Source organism: Prionailurus bengalensis, chromosome C2 (assembly GCF_016509475.1).
Source record: "Prionailurus bengalensis isolate Pbe53 chromosome C2, Fcat_Pben_1.1_paternal_pri, whole genome shotgun sequence".
Lineage (NCBI taxonomy): Eukaryota > Metazoa > Chordata > Mammalia > Carnivora > Felidae > Prionailurus > Prionailurus bengalensis.
Genome location: NC_057350.1, coordinates 105,568,122 through 105,590,255, shown reverse-complemented (window position 1 = coordinate 105,590,255; position 22,134 = coordinate 105,568,122).

Here is a 22,134-nt window from a genome sequence, read left to right as displayed (position 1 = left end):
TTTCTTTCTTTAGAAAAAAAAAAAATTGTTATCTTTTTTTATTTTCAAGAGACAGAGACAGAGTGCAAGCAGGGGAGAGGCAGGGGTGGGGGGTGGGGGGTGGGGACACAGAATCTGAAGCAGGCTCTAGGCTCTGAGTTGCCAGCACAGAACCCGATGCTGGGCTCAAACCCACGAACTGTGAGATCATGACCTGAGCCAAAGTCGGATGCTTAACTGACTGAGCCACTCAAACACCCTCCAATGGAGTTTTCTAAGCATGTTCTCCCAACTAATCAAATCTGGCTCATGAGATGAAGCCCATTTGCTCTCCCTGTTTATTTTCTGCTTTCATAGCAACTCTGAGGCATGACAGGAAAGTTCTTTTAATAAAGATAATAACAGAGTTTAAACATCCAAACTATAGACACACAGGAAGAGCTGGGATGGTCTTCAGTCTGACTCTTCATTTTACAACTAAAGAAATGAAGCCCAGAGTGGCTAGGAGTCTCATGCATGGTTACACAACAAGCCAGTTGAATGTGGTCATTCACGAACCGCGAGATCATGACCTGAGCTGAAATCAAGAGTTGGAGGCTTAACTGACTGCGCCATCCAGGCACCCCACTAATTCAAATTTAAGTAGTCACATGTGGCTAACAGTTACCATATTGGACAGCACAATTCTAGACCTTTCCTCCATTTCCTCCCCAACTCATTCCTCTTTATCCCTCAGACGCCAGGCTCAATCACAACTTTGATGCATAGTTTTTCCCTCTAGTCTGGAACCCCATGTGGTTGCCTGGACCTCATCTCTTCTCTGGCTTAATGTCACTTTCTAGTTTTGGCAACTCCACGATTCAAAGGGAAAAGCTCTGCTTTAGCCCTAGCTCCACAGACCCTCATGGATGGCCCCCTCCTGATCACCACATGCAAGGGCACCAGGAGATTTCAGCATTTGCCATCCCACTGGAGACATTCAAAATAATGTTCTAAGGGTTCTCTGCCCTTTTGGCAAAGGAGAGTCACAAAATTATAAATTTGCCCTCAGATGCCTTCATCTTTGAAGTGAAGCTTATGGGGGGGGCGGGCATCGCAACAACTAGTCTGTGGGAAATCTTCCCTTCTGTGAGCATTGAACACTTGGAAAACAAGCCTGGACAATAATTCCTATTCTTGCCACTCTAAAGCATCTCAGTAATCACTCACTCACTAGAATGAAGCAATATTTCCATGGTATAGTGATCCCATCCTTGGTGCTTTTAGTGGATATGCATCTATCTGGAGATGAAGGGTTCTTTTGCCTGCCACCATTGGAATCTCAGAGGCCAAAGGCTGGAGAGGGCATGTGGGCTCCTAGGATAGGTTGCACTTTCCAAAGTTGACCACGACAATAGTTCCCTTCTCATATTCATCACCCCTTGAATCTGGGAAGGCCTGTGACTTGGGAAGGTAAGTGACTCACACTTGGAGCTAACCCACCTCGTAAGAATGTGCAAGCCAACGGAGACGAGGCATATAGATGCCCCACTGGCAGTTATAGTCTTCTGTACTCCCACTGAGGCATCGGACATGTGAGTGGGAGCTTCAGACCACCCAACCTTCTAATCTCCCCAACTGAGGGCCCAGACAGGTGAAGCAGAATAAATCCACCTGCATTGTACCCATTTCACATTCTTGGCCCACAGAATCTCTTGAGCATAACAAAATGGTCATTGTTTTATGCCACTAAGTCGGGGGCAATAATACCCACAACTGTTTCATGAGTCCCAAGGAATGAATAACAAAACACTGATCCTCACCTCCCTGCCAGCAGTTCCCAAACAGAAAGCATCCATCACCCCTACCTTGACTAACTCTGTCAGTCATTGCCCTAGGGCAAGGTAGAGTGGGTCTGGAAGGACTTTCCTGACAGGACAAATGTCCTAGAGGGCTGACATTTCCTAAGCCAGGTAGTATGATGAGTAGTTTACTACCTCAGAAAGGAACATAGGCTCCCACATAGAGGGCTTACAGTGGCAAGTTTGTGACCATAAGCTGGTGATAATTTGGACTGAAATATTTTCCTGCCCCTGGAGCTTACCTGCTAGTTTAGTGATAACCCCTCAAGTAGAGGCCTCATTGGTAAAATTACTAAATTCTCTAGGACTTAGCTCAAAGAAAGCTCCCTTCTAAGACAAGAGACACCCCGAGTAGCTGAACTGGCTCGGGCTTTCATCATGGAGATACAATGGACAGGAGGCTTGGGAGTGAGGAGGAGGAGGTTGCCTTTGGAGGGAGAACTGTATGAGAATAAGACACTTTTCCCCCACCATCCTAGAGGGGAGAGAAAGTGGGTGCTGTTTTGTTCCTTAAGGATTCCTGATTAAACACTGAAGTTTAGAAAGGAGGTCCCCAAAAGACTTGCTCATAAAATTTGGGTTTTATTCCAGAAAGGGAGACTGATGTCTTGTCCTTTGTTTGGCTATTTTCTTGGTTACTGGGCTCCTACCCAAGTGCATGCAAATTGGACAAGGTGCACTGGGGAGAGGTGACATGGTAGATGGGGTCGTGGGAGGGGCGCAAGCATACCTCTCACATTCCCAGGTCTCAGAGAGATAAAAGAGGGCTCTGACCCAAGCCCTCAGGCACCACTTTTGGAGTCTAGGAGGAGAATGTTGGGGCTAGAGGGTTACCAGATTGCTGAGCTTGGAGTAAAGAGACCTGCACACCTGAGGAGCCTAGGGAAAGGCATTGTCTTGGAGGTGCCACCAAAGCCATGGATCAAATGCCATGGGGAGGGGGGGGAGTAGGGGAAGAGGCTGCTGACAGGGAAACTGGATCAGTGGTGACAGCAATCAGGAAGGGGACCAAACTTTAGTGCAGACTCTTGCTTAAGGAGACGGTCTTCCCTCTCTGAAGACACACGGCAAGAGGAGGTGGGCGGTAAAGGCAGCAGACCCCTACCCCATCCACACTCCAGGCCCCTGGAGCCACGGGGTTAGCCTGGACTTAGGAAAGGGGGAAAGATTTGAATTAAATATGAGGTTGAAGTTCTAAAACAAACAGAACTGAATTTTAACTGGATCTCACTATTTTAATAACTGAAATAATGCAGAGTTACAGAAGTGGACTGAGATGACATGAAAGAGAGCCCTCAATCCAGCTGCAGAGCATTGCTGGGAACAGATTTTAGAAAAACAAAGCTATTTTATGTATGCACCCCCATGGGTTGAATAACCAGCAATCAAACTGGTTACACACTTAATTGGCTCTGGGGCAGAGACTGCAGTGGGTAGGGTGTGAGTACTGGGTCTCACGGCCCTGGGGCAAATGCCGAGGGACCTTCAGCACATCAAGAGAAGTCTCTGAGCCCTCAGTTTCCTATTTGTAAAGTAGGGCTAACATATCCCATGTCCCAGACTTATGAGATGTAAGTGGAATCACGTCTGTACACATCCAAAAATAAAAGAGTTGCTTTTTGCTGTTTGCTCCTCTCTATGTCATCTTCCTGGTAAGGTGACCTCCTTCCTCCTTCCTACCCTCCTTCGTGGGGTTGCTGTGCCTCGCCTGTCCATGGCTGAGCAGGTCTTCCCACTCCTGTGGGAAGCGAGGTTCTTTCCCACTCAGAGAAAGAACTCCCACTTTCCCCTCTGGTCACCCTCCATTCCATGCCAGATAAGTTCCCCCTGCAGGCCCTCAGCAGTGAACACAAGACACATCTTCTTTCTGCCTCAACAACTATCCTCTGTCCCTTTGAGAACCCATGGCCCCAGAGTTAGCACAGCTGCCAGAGGACAGACAGCCTGTTTTCCTTAGGGACCCTCAAAGAGGAGCCACTCTCCAGACCACCCCCCCACCAAGCCATTGACTCTTCTCAGCAATGTCATCCTGAAACAGCTGGGCTTAGCTTGCTGCACAGTGCCTTGATGGACATTTTTAAAAAATTGAGGCCTAACTTATCTATGGCAAAGTGCACAGATTTCAAGTGTACAATTTGATGAATTATTACATATGGATATACCCGTGGAAGCACTTCCTGGGTCAAGGTTTTTAAAAAGCATATCAGGGGCGCCTGGGTGGCGCAGTCGGTTGAGCGTCCAACTTCAGCCAGGTCACGATCTTGCGGTCCGTGAGTTCGAGCCCCGCATTGGGCTCTGGGCTGATGGCTCAGAGCCTGGAGCCTGTTTCCAATTCTGTGTCTCCCTCTCTCTCTGCCCCTCCCCCGTTCATGCTCTGTCTCTCTCTGTCCCAAAAATAAATAAACGTTGAAAAAAAAATAATAATAAATAAATAAATAAATAAATAAATAAATAAAATAAATAAAAAGCATATCACTCCAAAAGACTTCCCTTTCTCCTTCCCAGTCAATCACTGCCTCTGCCAGAGGCAACCAGCATTCTGACATTTAAAACCACATATTTGTTCCATCTGTGTTTGAACTTCTGCATAGAATCATACTGTGTGTAGTCTCTCCTCTCTGACTTACTGTGCTCAACAGGTCTTTGAGATTCATCCATGATGCTGCATGTTATCAGTAGTTTGTTCCTTTCAATTGCTGAGTGATATTCCACTGTATGAATATACTATAATTGGTGTAATCGTTCACCTTGATGGTCATCTGAGTTTGTTTTCAATGTTGGGCAATTAACAATAAAGCTGCCATAAACATTCCCATCATGTGTTTCTATAAACATAAACACCCAGGAGTAAAATGATGAGTAATGGGGTGGATGCATATTTAGCTTAAACAGATATAGTGGGCATTGAAGGAATGTTATTTGTTAGAATAAATCAGTGAATGAATGAATGACACCTCAGTGCCATGACTCTCAGATACTAACATAGGAATGTTATGAGTTTGGGGTAAAGGGGAGGTTATTGTAAATAAAGCCCTTTTGGCTGGCAATGGTTTCAGGAATGAGCATTCCTGAAGGGAGCTTCAAGGGGCAGGAAGGGAGAGGAGCCGCATGAAAGACCACCCCCTGGAAGAAGCAGGTTGTTGGGGGGTGGTGTGAGGTGCAGGCTGGCAGGAGATTTCCTTCAGTGCTGAGAGCAGGGCGGGGAGAAGGGGGTGCCCAGGACGGACACAGGAGCCACACACAGCCGTGCCACGAGGAGAGCAGTAGAGTATGCTCCCACGGATTCTCCGTCATGGTCCCTAATTGGTTGCCTTCACCATGGGAATCTTTAGTCATAAAACATTTAGCTGCCAAAGCATTATCAATTCAGCCATATGGATAATGTATCAGCAATGGAATCCACAATTAGTGCAGCTGTCAGTCAAGGCCGCTCTGGGGAAAAACAGTAGGCCCAGAGCCCTGCCCCTCCCTTGCTGTTCCAGCTTCCCCTCCATGATGAGACACCCACCCAGTGCCACCTGCTTTCTACAAGCACCGTGGGGTCTGCTCTCAAAGCTTCCCTCGGCCTTAGCTACCATCACTTCAGAACTGGCAGCCCTCCCTTCCTCCCAGGAGTACTGGAATACTTCCTGCACCCCGACAGGGGATTGTGGGAGAGTAATTACTCTCTGCAATTAATGGTGAGATTTCAGACATTGGGAGGAAGGGGAGTTGAAGAAAGAGGATTGGAGATGTCCCAATCTCCCAAAATCTCACCTGGTCTGCCTCTGCATGTGATGGGTCCTGCTGATCACACTTCTCTGCACTTCTGGCTTTACTATTAGCCTCAAAGTAAAGATCCTTAACCTGCCTTACATGCCCCTTACTTAACTCCAGGCCTTGGCCCCACTGCTTCCGTCATTCTGACTACACCATCCTTCTCTCTGTCCTCCACACTCCAAGTTCTTGTCTCAGGGCCTCTGCAAACATGGCCCCAGCCAACTTGCGCTCTCCCCCTACCTCCCCTCTTGCCAATTCCCACTATTCCTTCATCTCAACAGACTGTCATTCCTGGTCTTCCATTCTATAGAAGGTGCCCCTCAGAAACACAGGTGTCCTGCTTAGCTCTTATGACTACTGAAATGTTGAAAGTCACTTGTGTGGTACTTGGTTGACATCTACTCCCCCACAGGAACATAAACCACATTCGGACGTGGGTTTTCGCTGCCTAACTCAAGGGTCGGCATGTCATATACACTTATTACTCTAAACCTATGGCATTAAGGAAGGGAACAAATGGTCTCTATTCACCCCCATGCCGTCCATTTTAACTATCACCTTAAGGTAAAGTGGAACATCATTATCATTACTATCATTAATGGGCCAAAATCTTTAGTCATACAATCTCAATTGTTCACATTTGCTAGGGGAAAATGCTAGGTTTGTCTCTTCCCTTTGGAAAAAAAAAAAATTTTTTTAAAGATGATTTTGCCCAAGCACTGGAATTGAGTTACAATTAGCCCAAAGGTTCAACTATCAGTTTTGATATTGTAACCAGCAGGAGGCTCTTGCCTGGTAGTTCTCAAAAAGTGACAGTTCTGAATTAGTCAAATTATCTAGTTTGTTAATCATTCAGCTCCTGGGCTTTCCTTTCTTCTCTCCTCCTCTGTCCATGGGTGATATTTGTTAAAACTGGCCCCACAAAGGGGGCCTGGGCAATGACCATAGAACCCTCAGCTGCCCAAGTGTTCGAGCCATATAGAGCACATTCAGGCAGGAAGGAGCCCCAAGAAAATGACTCTGGCACCCCCAACCAGGTTTTCCCACTCTGGGTACTAGAATATGGATGGGAGCTCTTTGTCAAGGTGACTCAAGTCTAGAGACAAATAAACCTCAGATTTAGTCTCCTCTTTGCCGCTTCCTGGTTGTGTGACCTTGGATAAGATGCTTCATCTCACCCAGCCTTTGCTGATCCCTCTGGTGACAGATGTTTATTGTAAAAACTGTCTATCTCTAAGCAATGAGACTTAATTTATTTAAATTTTTTGTACCTAAGGTTCCTTATCTGCAAAATGGGGACAATAATATCTACATCATGGGGTTGTTATACAGATTAAATAATTTAATATGCAAAACTCTGCTAAAAAGGTGAGGTTGATGTTGGTGATGATAACGTTGTTATTAATAATGGTGGTGGTGGTTTTATAGCACTGTGAGTAAGTGTTACGTTCAGTCAAACTTAAGTCAAATCCCAGGTGTATGACCTTGAGGAAGTTACTCAATCTCTTTAAGTTTCCACTTCCTCTGCAAAATGAGATAATAAATCTTGGAAGTGGGATGATAAGGAGAGCCTCCCTCATAGGGTGGTTGTGAGATTAGTGTTCAGTTGGGGTCCTGGCGTGTAGTAAGTGGTCAACAAACGGTAGCTATTGTTATTGTTGAAATCATTACTATTACACAACACCACAAGGGAGTCTTTAACTTGAGACCTTGTAGAGATGGCAGAAGGATCTTTTGGAAATGCCTGAGCTCACAGTTTGTACTGATAATAGATAACTTGCAAGGCAAAGTATAGACAATGGCCTATAAAAGAAACAAGGATCTACTGTCGATCTCTGGTTCCCCTTACTAAGCAGCATCCTTAGCCGGGAGGAGTTGGGCTAACAGTCTCAGTGCTGGTCCTGGCCAGTCAGCGTTTGGGGGGCCCACACTGCCCTTGTGCCAAGCCTGTTGTTGACGTCTGGTCCAGAGCCCCGGGGAGCTGAGTCTTAGTCATTGCTTAAGCTCCTGGCCAGGGAATGTTCTGAAGGAGGTTGGGTTTTACTTGTCGACAGGAGAGGAAGCACTGCAGAAGAGCCACTTTGTCCAGACTGTGCTGGCTCCATGGCCTGCAGGGCATCCTCTCTCTCCCAGGACACACAGTATAAGAGGCGGGCTTCAAAGCTCCTCCAGGAGGGGAGGTAGGGGGGTGGCCTGGAGTCTGCCTGAAAAACAATCCCCCATTTAAGCCCAACAAGACACTCCCTGTGACTATCAAACATTTCCCAGCAACAGCCCCTGAAACAGCTCAGGCAAGCTTATCCTTGCTCATCACTGCTTAGTTACTTAGTGTCTAATATCTGGAGCAGCAGCGTCCCATCTGGTCTTCCTGCAGTGCTCAGAGGGAGACAAGATAGTTACAAGGCATCTTGAGTTTACAGTTAAAGTGACAAAGGCCAGGGGATAAGCTTTGCCTCAGGGGCAGCCAATGATTAAGCAGAAAACCCAAGCCTCCAGCTGTTGTTTTTCTAAGTCTTGGGCCACGTCGCTCTCCTATAAGGAGGCATGTCGTAGCCCTTGCTGACCTCGAAAAACACAGCTCACTTCCTGCTGCCACCACCCCTGGCCACCTTCCTGTTCCTCAGACAAACTAGCCCTTTCCCTGCCTCTGGGCCTTGTACTCTCTGTGATCCCTTGGCTTAGAAGGTGCTTTCGTACCATTGGGAGTAGATGCCACTTCAGTGTACCTGTCACTGCCTCTAAGAAGTCTTCCCTGGTTACTCCAAAGGAGCATTATTCACCAGTCATTCCGCATCTCATCACCCAGCCCAATGCCTTCATATTCCTTACCTCAGTCATTTTGTTTATTTTTGTCTCCTTCATTTAGGCAAGGAGCCTCAGGAACTGTGTTCGCCGCTGCCTCCCGGCACTTGGCACACAGCACCATCCTCAGACTCAGCAGCTACGACCCTTGCACTGGGCCCTGAACCAGTGCCCAGAGGACCTGCATTGGGCCCTTGAAGCTGTGCCCTCCCCACAGGGCCAAGCCCACCCAGAGCCACTGCCTGCCCTTCGAGACCAGACTGTGGGTGCTCCAGGGTGAGAATTCCCTGGCCACGTGGCCCCAAACCACTTCCAGGGCTGGTGTGCACCTTATCTTCCTGAGGGCGGATCAGTCCACTGCTGTGAGACCCTGAAGCCTGAGGAGTGGCCAAGGGGGAGCATATGCAGCTGAGGCTCCTCAGACCCCTAGGCAAACAGGACAGGATGGTGGGGGAAAGGGGGAGGTTTCCAGTTGAGGGCTAGAGGCCGGAGGATGGTGAGGAAGCTCTCCATGCAACGGAGCTTTGATGCAGAGCTCCAAGGAGCCCTAGAATGATACATTTGAACCTGGTCTTCCCGGTCATTATAAGGGTATATTATTGAACAGTGTGTTATTTTGATTTGTAACTTAAAATTTAGGCATATGGCATGTGGGCCTCCAATTATTCTTTCATCCAGAGCCTGACAAATGTTAGGAGCAGGCCCACTAACATACAGCAGACAACCATTAAACATTAGCCAAACAAATGTATAAATGAATGAATAACGTTTAAGCCCCTACACCAAAGCTTCTGCAGTGGCCACTGGGGGAAGTTTCCACAAAGAGTAAAGCCAACCAACCCTCTCAGTCTGGATATGTACAACCCAAGCAACGAGCTTATGCCATGGTGGGTCAAATCAGACTTCCTTGGGGATTGGTGAAGAAGAGCCAGCCTCACTTAGAATTGTAGCCAAAATAACCCTCCAATTTCGAAGGTAGCCTAGAAGGCAGCTTTGAGTTTTTCCATGGATTTTATTCCTCCTACTAGGCCTTCCTTCAACCAGTGTTGCACGTGTGGCATATAGCTCCATCCTATTTTTCTAGAAACTATGGGGCTTGTGGATAAGCCCTGCTAAGATAATATATTAACAAAAGAAGAAAAAAGAGTTAATTTCATAAAATGCAGTAACTGCTAAGTCAACTCCTTTTAAAACATTTTAGAGATTTTAAGGTCAAGAATTAATGGTCCGCTTACTTGAAAGGAATCAATTTATTTCTTCAGTGTTCATTTTCAGAATCAATCATTTTGCGTCACCTAGAGAACTTAAGAAATTGAACCTGAGAGCACATTACCGTAAAACACTCGTCAGTCTATGTATGACTTCCAGCTACTACAAGTCTTTTTCACATAAATCCCAAAGATAGTTGATTTCTCATTGCTTTGCTCTCAGTGTAATGGCTGGTAATAACGTAGTTCTGCAGAGGCACTCTAAACAATGAGTAGCAAAGCACAGGGCTTGCCGGGATCAATTCAAACCAACAAATAGCTAGAGCAAATCTACATGGGTCAGGCATGTACTAGGTGCTGGCAGGGGCTTCCAGTGTCACTGAGCAGTACCAGTGACCGATTCAGGAAATGCGTGTAGAAATATGTATTTGCTTTTCCCTCCACTAGCTGAGTTATCCAGAAAGATGGGTGTGTTTGGGGTCGTGAATTATTGAAAGATTTACGCTGAAAAGTTGGAGGGCAATAATTAGATGTTAATGTAACTTTGGTCACATCTGTTAGGTTTCTGCTGTATGAAAACATCCAACTGATGTTTTCCTAAAGGCTGATGCTATTATCCCAATGCTGCAACTAATAGGTTAGGTGACCTTAGGCCAGTCACTCCACCTCCCTAAGCTTCAGCATGGATGGATGTCTCCAATGCCAATATCCTAGAAAATGCTGTATTTAATCAACATCACCAGAGGTTCAAACAGATCAGCTGCATGGCTTTGGAAGACAAAACTCCAGATGAATGAGGGGCATTTACTCGGGGGCATTTTGGCAGTTGCACACCCAGGGAACAGTGCTGAGAGCAGATTAGTAAGGGCGGCCTGCATAGAGAAAGTCTTAATAATTCAAGCCCCTAAGCATCCTCTTTACTGAGAAGTGGCTGTGGATTAAATACACATCGAAATTACACACTCATCCAAATTAGATTTCAGGCTGAGTGTCATTACTGAAGCGGAGAAAATACAGCTGCAGCCCAAGGTCACCTGTTCTCAACCTTCAGTACTGATTGGATCAAGGTTAAATTCTCCCAAACTGCCACATAGTTCACACTGCATCTGTTTGGATGTAATGGGACCCTTAGGGGGTGGAGGCACTAACTGCTAGTTGCAGGGGTGGGGGATGGGGGTGATCCCACCCCAGACTGTTCACTGACTATATATTTGACCTTGAGAAAATTCATTTTGTTCTATGATCACTAAGGTCTTGCCCACCTCTGACATTTTACAATCCATCACTTCTTCCTAAGGAGAATCAGGCCAAAATTGATGCTTTGGACATTCTTTCTCAAGTAGTCAAGGCAAAAATGTGGCCATGATTCCAGACATTGGCTGCACATTGAAGTCACCCGACGAGCTTTAACAATGATTGATGTAGGGTCCCACCCAGAGATTCTAATTTAGCTGGTCTGGGGGGTAGCCTGGCCTTTAATTTTAATTTTTTTTTTAACGTTTTATTTATTTTTGAGACAGGGAGAGACAGAGCATGAACAGGGGAGGGGCAGAGAGAGGGAGACACAGAATCTGAAACGGGCTCCAGGCTCTGAGCTGTCAGCACAGAGCCCGACGCGAGGCTCGAAGTCACGGACCGCGAGATCATGACCTGAGCCGAAGTCGGGCCGCTTAACCGACTGAGCCACCCAGGCGCCCCTTAAAAGCTCCCCGGAGATACTAAAGCACGTCTAGGCTAAGAACCCCTGCTTCAGGGAGAAAACTACATAGGGTGTGTGCCTGACACTGTTGGTTACTCTGTCATTCATAGATCAATTTTCCCTTCTCTTCATCTTATAAAAAGGCTAGAAAACAAAAATAATTTCCTCCTTAGACTCCCTTGCAGCTAAGAGGCCCATGTGACAACTTGTGACCAATGAAATAGAAGTGGAATTCCCTGGGTGGAGATCCCAGGAAAGTTTTTTAAAGGCGGGGATATCCTTTGGCAGCTGCCCATTGCTTTCTTCTTCTATTCCTTTCTGTAATGCAGACGCCATGTCTGGACCTGCCGCAGCCATATTATTAGCAAATAGATAAGAGCCAAATGCTAATGTAAAGATGGCAGAGCAGGAAAAGAGAAGGGGCCTGGATCCTTGGGGTCTTCATGACCTGTGGTATCTGTCCTACTGTCTACCCCAGAATTCCTTGGTGCATGAAATAAATTAATCCCTTTACTTATTTCAGCCACCGTCAGTCACATCTCCTCTTGCATACAGCCCAACGCCACCCTTAAATGATACAGAACACGAAAGGTCTTAGAGAGTGTCCACCTTCTCAAGGTCTCAATTCTATAGCACAGACACAGAGTGAGAGACAATTTGCTTAGTTTAAAAATGGCCATTACACCTAAACTACTTTTACTCTTAAGCAAAAAGTCATGTTACTTGCTGTGGAAGGGTTCCCCACAGGGCTTATACTTTGACAGAATCACCTAGAGCCTAGCTACTTGCTTAAGGTTATGGATCTTGAACAACTGTGCTAATATTTAACTACCAATGAGATCCCAAACTGCCTCACCAAAGCTGGCTAGGTGAAAGGCCTAGTGTGCTCAAGCATGTAAGGGTGGGGAGCTGAGAGTACAGTTGTATGGAACAGAGGCTCAATAAACCTCAGCAGCTTTCTTAAAAGATATGATCTCTCTCAATAACTAGCCCCAGAATCTATGCTGCCAGGGTGGGGGTAGGGACAGTTACTTCTCTTGCAGCCTTCACTTCCTCACTTGCCCTCTAAGTCTCCTTTCTACATCCACACTCCTACACTTACAGGGAAGAGACTAAGTGTTAGCCATCCTTATGTCCCCTGCACCTAGCAGAGAATCTGGCAGAAAGTAGGTGCTCACTAAATATTCGTTAAATGAATGAACACACACTTGTCCTCCCTCTTGGCTCACACTCATCTACATGGACCCACCATCTGTGCAGTGAGAAATCTAATTTGTTCTACTTACTAAATTATTTTCTTCTCTTACTACCTTCTCCAGGTGACCCTACTGCCATTCCTACCTTCAATGCTGGTGTTAAGAAAGAGAAATGGGAAAACAATGGGAGAGATTTATAGATTGAGGGAGGTGACTTTTTGTTTTTAAGGACATGTGCATCTGTGGATGGTAGTAATCTAGTAGAGCAGGACAGGTTGAAGATTCAGAGGAGAGAGAGGAGAAACAAAAGGAAAAGGTCCTTGAGAAGGTGAAAGGGGACTTGAGTCAGGGCCCAAGTGGGGGCTGACCATTGAAAGAAGGAAAAGTACTTCCTCTACTGAAACAGGAGAGAAGGCAGGCCTATGTGTCAGTAGACTCGTAAGTTTGGCTTCTATTTTCCTAATAAAATAGAAAATGAGATCCTCAGCTGAGAATACCAGAAGCAGTAAAGGTACGGAAAGTTGAGAAAGAGGAGCTAGTTTCTGAGATCCAGTCAACCCATCAAACTGTCTTAACTGTCTAATACCAACTTACACAGAAAATGGGCATGGGGTTATTTTCTTGCACGAAATCAAAGTAAGTTTCTGCAGTCTCCCCCTACATTTCAGCATCATCAATTCCTACCTTTGTCCTTGTGATGGTAAGGGAAGAAGAGGCAGAGAGTCTAATTTGGGCTACAGCAAGTGAAATTTGGGAAATTCAGAGAAGTCAAAATGAAGCCACCTAGAACCTAAAATATGGCGATTGAGAGAAGCAAAGATTTAATAAGTAGTTTTGAGGTCTCTGGGCATCCTTTGGCAAAGCTTCCAACGCTTCTATAAGACTTATAGTAGAAACAGTAATCTTAACATCCCAAGATTATAGTAATTTTACCTTAGTCAACCCCAATCCATTCTACATGGTGACATTAATAGAGATATTCTAAAATACAGGGGTAGGAGTGTAGGAGGTAGGGAAAAAAACTATGGGGTAGTTTTCCCTGTTTAGACCCCACAAAATTCTCTAGGAATACCTCCTAGCACACTGCAGGGAAGGGAAAGAAGGGAAGGGAAGGGAAGGGAAGGGAAGGGAAGGGAAGGGAAGGGAAGGGAAGGGAAGAAGAGTCATCTCCAAAAAGAGGGTAGGTAGGAATTGCATTCTGGCCCAGAACCAAGAATGAGGAGGGGCCTGAACTTAGATCTAGTCCCGAGGAACCATGATTCTTGGGTTCACTTGTACACAGAGAGAAGGCTATGAGGCCCACAACTTGTGTGCAGAACTGAAGAACAATACTGACTTACATTATTCAAGAAAGCCCATGCCTATCCCCTGCTAATTCAGCCGCTGCTGTGGTTAATTCCCATCTTCTTTCTCCTTTGTCTATACTTCTCCCAGTCAGAACTTCTACATCTTCTTCCCTCTTCTCAAAGTGATCCCAGGGAGGGAAAAATCTAGATAAATCCATAATCTCAACTTAAGTTTCAAATATTTGACCATGCCTCTTCTCCTGTCAAAGTGACTGACACTTGTAACATCAGAAATTTGTGGAGTTTCTGTGGAAGTAGTCTTGTGGTGGGTGCCTTTGTAATGGAATTTTATCCACTTGAAAAGACTGCTATTTGTTAAGGAATTAAGATTAATGAGTTAATATGCTTTTATGATGGGAAAAGAGATAACTTTGAAATCTATATTTGGCCTTCTTTTATTGAAATATAAAATCACTGGCAGAGCATCTGGATGGTCTCAAAGCAGCAGTTGGCCAGAGTATGGGACTCAGTGGCTTTTGAAAGTGCACATTTATGTATTTAAAAAAAATTTTTTTTAATGTTTATTTTTGAGAGCGAGAGAGAGGGAGACAGAGACAGAGGGTGCGAGCGGGGGAGGAGCAGGGAGAGAGAGCGAGACACAGAATCCGAAGCAGGCTCCAGACTCTGAGCTGTCAGCACAGAGCCCAACGTGGGACTCTAACCCACAAACTGCGAGATCATGATCCGAGCTGAAGTCGGACGCTTAACCGACTGAGCCACCCAGGCGCCCCTGAAAGTGCACATGTACTTTTAAACGAAAAATAAAAAGAAGAATGTTGGAGCGTAGGTAGCGGTGGTTATGCCGAGAAAATGTGCCTAGAGTAATCTGACATCATGGGAAATATCCTAGATCATTTGGCAGAGGAAATCCAGTGCTTCCACCAAGGGTGGTAGGAGATAATTCTAAGGAATTTAATGTATTAAAAGAAAAAAAGTAAGAGAGCAAAAGTAGAGAGAAAACAACAAAGGATGTTGAGACACCAAATATATATCTGCCCTTGGATCACAATTTTCTCTGCCACTGGGCATCTAACCACCCCTCTCCCATATATATTCATCTTCATTCACCTTTGACTCTCCAGTGATTTCCAATGGATTGTGGTTAGAATCCTAACAGATCTTGTCCAATGGTCTTCAATCAGGATCCCAATGAAAGACAAGCCAAGAACCCCATTTGCTCCTACTCTATTTGGAATACCTCCACATTCGCTCAACTTTCTATTAATGCCACTGACTTTGGAATTCTGGATAACAAATATAAGAAAGTGGTTCTGTTGTCAAGCATCCTGAATAGCTCCTTGTTATCATCACCAAGATCTTAAGTGATGTGTTGTCCCCCTTGTGAGCTCATTAATCTCTGCTTTCCAGGGGGAGCTGTACAGTTACAAAGAATGACTCAGTGGAGGTCTGTAACAGCTGTCTGACTGTAGTACCACCAGGCCACAAGCACACTTTCCTGAGTGGACCGGGAATGCATATTAGGGGCAGGCAGGGCAGGCAACAGGGGGTTTGAGCTAATCAAAGTACAATGCTTGTTTAGAATTTATTGACGTGTTGTTAAATGTGTTGCAGTTTTTCCTAGTATGATGGCCATTTGTTTATTGATTTTTCAAAAGAGCTTTCAATATTGTGGTTTGTTTATCATGGGGGTTTGAGCTGTTGAAAGTTGACCTCAAAATTGATGTAATTAACTGGTTTTCGTTTGCTCTGCTTAATTGATGTTGTATTGCAGACAAAAAAAGTGTGTGTGGAGGGGGGGGTATCCTTTTATAGTTAGCTGGATATTGTTTTTGGCTTTTAGAGCCTTCTGGTTACTCAACAATAACTTTCCAAATGTTAGCTCCACTTTGATTATTAGCTTTATGATTACTTTGCCATTATGCCTAATCAACAGCTGTGCGGAAACTCATTTTAATCATATTTTTCCTGCTTAGAAATTAGCACATGAAGCATAATTACTACCAAAGAGCTCTCCAGTTCTGATTGGCTGCCTCCTGTCTAGCATTATTGAAAATAAAAAATGAAAACAAACTTAAAGAACACATAAGGCTTTTATTTTTACTTCATAAATAAAGTATGAACTCTTGACTTTTTTTCCCATCTGGAGGCTGACAATGAGTTTCTCATTTCTCTATCCTGAGACCAAACATTTTTACCAGATGACAGTTATTTCATGAACTAGATTAGGTAAACTAGATTAAAGGTGATCTTTACAGCATGTGACTTAAACCGCCACAGAGTTGTGAAGGATGGCAACATTTCTTAATTCCTTCTCCAGAATTTAAATAATGGACTTTTCCTTTCTACATATTTCATAGAAGGATCAGAACTTTGCACAAGACTGGGGCTGGAATGCCTCAGAGAGACCATCGAATCTAGGGCTTGATTGTGGAGTAGATGTACCCCAGAGGGCTTCCAGAAATTCCCAAGGAGACCATGGCTCCAAAGAAGTTAAGACCCATAGAACGAATCCACCTCTTTTGTTTTACAAAACTAGAAGCTAAGAGGGCCTCAGAGTCAGTGGTGGCAGAGGCAGGATTGAGAAGCAAGGTTCTCAGGACTTCCTGTGTCTCAGAGAAGCCACCACTTTCTCTCATCTGGCATCACTGTCAGCACCTCTTCCTGGAGGTTCAGCACCCCTCATGACACTGCCCTCTGACTTCTGCTTTGACAATAAATTTGGATGAGGGTATGATGTGCAGTGAGATCCATTGGACAAATGAGCCATTCCGACCTCAAACAGTGACCAAAGATGATGGACGGTTGTTTGTTTCCCTGGTACCACTGATATTGAGTGCAGTCAGGAATTTATGAGCCATGGTTTATAAAAACTCCACTTCCAAAATGAAATGGTGGGTGTACAACACCATCAAGGACCAGCCATGCAATTAAGCACCGGTCTTTAGATTTAAATGCTTTTGGGATGCCAAAGATTGTCATACTATTAACCAGTAACAGTTTGGAAGCTGTTGGAAGTACAATCCATATAACTTTATATAATTTCCTTGGGTTTCAGAAGTTATTGATACTTGATTATGAAATAATCTTACAACATTGGAATAAACATGGGAAGAATAGGTGAAACCTTCATTGTCTAGAATATCTTTTTTTTTAAAGATTTTATTTTTAATTAATCTCCACACCCAACACTGGGCTTGAATTTACAACCCTGAGATCAAGAGTTGCATGCCCCACCAACTGAGTCGGCCAGGGGTCCCCATGGTCTAGGATATCTTACAGGTCTGAACATCAAAACAAACAAGCAAATAACCTACAGAGCTGATACACTGGAAAGCAACGTTGCTCAAACTTTATGTGTTAGAATCACCAGGAGGTTTACAACACACAGATTGCTAAAGCCTACCCTGAAGTTTCTCATTCAGTAGATCTGGGATAGGGCCTGAGAATTTGCAGTTCTAGCACGTCTCCAAATGAGCCTGATGCTGCTGATCCAGGGATCACACTTTAAGAACCACTTGTCCAAAGCTAATAATTATCAACTGCTACTGGCTTTACAGTACCATCTTCACACTCACATATACCACTAACACTTGAATTAAATGCTTCTGAAATGCCTATGCCTAAGCAGTCATCTGTCTGTCTGCCTCACCTTCCATTATACACACATCTGCCCCTTCCTCTTGTTCCCTCTCCCCAGCCATACACACAGCCTGCATTCCTTTAGGACGGGGGGAAGGACAAGGGCAAAGGAGATTGATTTCTTTTTTGGATCTCCCACAAAGTCTAGCATAGTGTCTGTAAAGCTTGTTGCCTTGATTTGCAATGGAACAAAATTCAAGATAAGGGGGATAAGGGACTTTAAAAATCCACTCAGGCTTTAAGGTTTCATTATTCATCATCTCCATGGCAGGCACGGGTTAGCTGTTCACTAACTCCATTTCCCCCTGTCAATCCAGTGTACATAGCTGGATTATACTTTCCAGCCTCTCCTGGAGTAAGATGTAGTCTTGTGACTGATTCCAAGTCAATGGAATGTGCATCGTTTCTGGGACTGACCCCCAAACACCACCCACACAGGATCCTCCTTGTTCGTCCCTCTCCAGTGGCTGTAGACAGTTTAGCAGATAAAATGCTGGTGAAGGACCCTAACATGAATGCAGCCTGGCTTCCCAAAGCACTGCTTGAAGGAGAATTGCTCCAATCAGGACCTGTTTTGAACTTTCTTTTTTTTTTTTTTTTTTAATTTTTTTTTTCAACGTTTATTTATTTTTGGGACAGAGAGAGACAGAGCATGAACGGGGGAGGGGCAGAGAGAGAGGGAGACACAGAATCAGAAACAGGCTCCAGGCTCTGAGCCATCAGCCCAGAGCCTGACGCGGGGCTCGAACTCACGGACCGCGAGATCGTGACCTGGCTGAAGTCGGACGCTTAAGCGACTGCGCCACCCAGGCGCCCCGGTTTTGAACTTTCTAATGGCTACAAGTAAACTTCTATCGTCCACTAAGATTTTGGGAGTGCCTGTCTATCCTAGCCTTAAATGATTCTACAGCCACAGCTCTTATTTCACAGGTGTCTAGACTGCGGAAATGGCATCTGTGGGGTCTTCTTGTTTCTGACTCTCTCTCTCTCCCTATTTGTGAGCATCCAACTCATTGTGTCTTGATGTAAATGGCTTCCGCTGTCACAGTAAGAAACTCCTCAAAGCCTTTAAGCCTGCCACCAACTGACAACTCTTACCCTGTTTTCCATGCGGTCCACATCCTATGGCTAACCATCTAAGTTAAGCACCTCTTTGAACACAGAACTGTTCATTAAGCACCCCCAATATGCCTATACAGTCCTGGACGTCTTCAGGAGAGGACTTACAGAGAGGTCAGTGCCCTGAGGTCTGCAATCCTGCTGCATGAGTTCTATTTGTCTCTCCTGGCCCTGAAGAATTCAGATTCCCTGGGGCTCTCATTCTGGCTGAAAATATGATTAGGAGGTTTACTCCCTATTTGTGCAAAAGAGTCCAGGAACTTGGCAGAGACTAATTGTTCCTGACTCTGAAGGCCCTAGCTAAGATCCTCTGGAGGCCCTTGTGAGGAAGAGAGAGGAACTATTGCTTTTGCAAGTGTCCTATGTCCAGGTGTTGTACTGGACACTTTATGTGCATTTTTTAAATTAGTGCCTGCCCTGAATCCTTCTGACTCCAAAGCTAGTGTTTTTTTCTAGCATAGCATATAGTTTCTCAAAAATCTTTCCAGGAATATGCCACACTGGGGAAACTCCAAACTCCTTGTGAGAGACACTCTTTTTTTTTTATTCTTTTAAGTTTATTTATTTATTTTGAGAAAGACAGAGAGAGTGTGGAGGGGTAGAGAGAGAAGGAGACAGAGAATCCCAAGCAGGCTCTACATTGCCAGCACAAACCCCGATGGGGGGCTCAAACCCACAAAACCATGAGATCATGACCTGAGCTGAAACCAAGAGTTGGACGCTTAACCAACTGAGCCCCCCAGGTGCCCCTTTAATTTTTTTAATATTTATTTATTTTTGAGGGAGACAGAAGGTGGGAGGAGGATCAGAGAGAGGAGGAGACACAGAATCCGAAGCAGGCTCCAGGCTCTGAGCTGTCAGCACAGAGCCCAACGTGGGGCTCAAAGTGGTGAACTGCCAGATCATGCATGACCTGAGCCCAAGTCAGATGCTTAACTGACTGAGCCACACAAGTGCCCCTAGACACTCCTTTTTTTTTTTTTTTTTTACCACCAGACCCCTAGTTGTGGTTTAGTTAGGTTTAGAATGTGCCCAACTACTAAACTACATGTCCCAGATCTCTTGCCACTAGGGGCTGGGTACACAACTCATCTTAGCTAATATGGTGTAAACACAATTGTTTAGGTAAAGCTTCTAGGAAAGCTCCCTAAGGCAATAGCAGATAGCTAGAATATAATTTTTTTCTTTATTTGTGTATGTCTTTTTAAAAATATTTTGTCCTTCTTTCTTCTTCCTGCCTGAAACTCAGATGTCATCACATCTGGAGGTGGAGGTGATATATTATAACCGTAGGGCAACAAAATGACATCACAGAACCGCATACCAGCTCCATGCTGCCTCCCTCTGGATTTCCTTTACATGAGAAAAAAATGAAAACACATATTTATTTAAGCCACCATTGCTTCAGGTTTTCCGTTACTTGCAGTCAAACAAGATTCTAAGTGCTTCCCCTTTGAAACAATATACTACAGAAATGGTAGTAGATCTCCCGGCTCTTCTTGCTAAAACACATACCAGCTCTTCTGGCTCCTCTTTTCTCCCAAACCACACCCTCTAGAGTTTCTCTGGAGGGTCCCTACTGATGGGACTGTGGAGCGTGCAGGCTGAGATCCCAGCACCGAATAGGCACCAGCCAAAAGGGCAGTGTTTGTCTCCGAATGGATTCACCCTCCCACTGCAACTGAATCCTCCTACCCCACTTGAGCAAGCAGCCAATTATGTATTTAAAAGGACACAGAACAGCACTTATATGCATATGCCTAAACTACTAAATCATGGCATAGGTAATGGTCTTTCAGCTTATTTCAAACAACTATCAAGATTCCCCAGTTACTCAGGAAGTTTTCCAAATGAGACTAACCTGGCTCTAATCATACCAGGGTCCTTGCAATAGTGACAGTAGTGAGGCATTGGACTTTGCATGGTTTCTTCAGCAGCAACCATTGCATGGAAACAAAGATGAACAGCATGAGAAGACTGTTTATGAGACACATTTGAAACGCCCCCAAGGGTTCACAGAAATAACTGGGGAGAGACATTTGCTCTGATTACTATGGCTGTGTAGTAAATCACCCCAAAACTTACAGGCTTAGAACAACAATAAGAATTCAGTTCCAGGAATTCAAATGGGGCACAGAAGGCTGGCTTGGCTTTGTTTCTCAGTGTCCACAGCCTCGGCTGGCAGACTAAAAGGCAGGAAGCTGGAATCATCAGAAGATTCATTCATTCACATGTCTGGTGGTTGATGCTGGCTGTTGGCTGGGGGCCTAGCTTGGGCTGTCATCTGGAGAATCCACATGAGGCCTCTCCATGTGGCCTGAGTTTCTCACAACATGGTTCTAAGGGCAAGTGTCCCAAGAGAGAGGACTGTATTACCTTTTATGACCTAGCCTTGGAAGTCATCCTGAGTCACTTCTCTATATCCTATTGGTTCAAAGGAAGGAACCATAAACTCCAGCTCTTTAGGGAGGCATGTTAATGTCACATTGCAAGAGCACATGAGATGGAATACGCACACACACACACACACACACACACACATCAGTACAGTTATCTTTGGAAAATACAATCTGCCACAACGTCGAAAAAATTTGGATGCCCTACTTTTATACTGGTGGGTGGGGGGTGGAGAGGGGAGGCAAGAGACAGGGATATACGGTTATTGCCATAGACCAAGTGAGAACTCAATGACCTATTCAATTTTATAGTTTGTATGTATTCTCAGGCCCTTGCAATCTTAGACAGTTTGGGCTATTATAACAAAGTACCACAGACTGGCTTATAGACAACAGAGATTTATTTCTCATAGTTCTGGAGGCTGGGAAATCCAAGATCAGGGTGCCAGCACAGTCGGGATGAGGACCCTCTATGGGGTGGCAGATTGCCAACTTCTCATTTCTTACTCACATGAGAGAAGGAGTAAGGGAGCTCTCTGGGGACCCTTTCATAAGAACACTAATTCCATTCATGAGGGCTTCACCCTCATGACCAAATCACCTCTTAAAGGTCTCATCTCCTAATATTTTCACATTTGGGGTTGGGATTTCAAAATATTAATTCTGAGGTGACACAAACATTCAATCCATTACACGTGCATTTATTCCATTCTTTGGACTATAAGATCTGTTGTCCACATTTGCATTATTATGTCTTTTCCTGTCCCAACTCCTCCTTCCAGCTCCGGCTCACATTTCTCCTCCTTGGTAGAGCTGACCGCCCCCCTCGCCCCCTTGCCTCTGCTGCTGCTCCTTGCCCTCCTCGCCAAGCTCACAGAATTCATTTCTGTTACACCTAAATGGTTATATTACTCCTAATCAACAGTAGTTAATATCAAACATCAGTGGGGGCATTATCTGAATATCCATTCTCTGATGTTCTTTTAAGCATCTAATATTTAAGTGTAAATTTCCAATTATATCTAGAAGTATATATTGACTTACTGTAACTACAAACCAAGATGCAGTAAACATGCTCGGAAGAGCTTGCCAAAATGTTACTCTTAAGAGCCTATTAAGGAGCTTTAATATTTTATTTTGGATTATGCAGATAAATTTTATAAACAAGGTTGTTAAAAAATAATGGGGA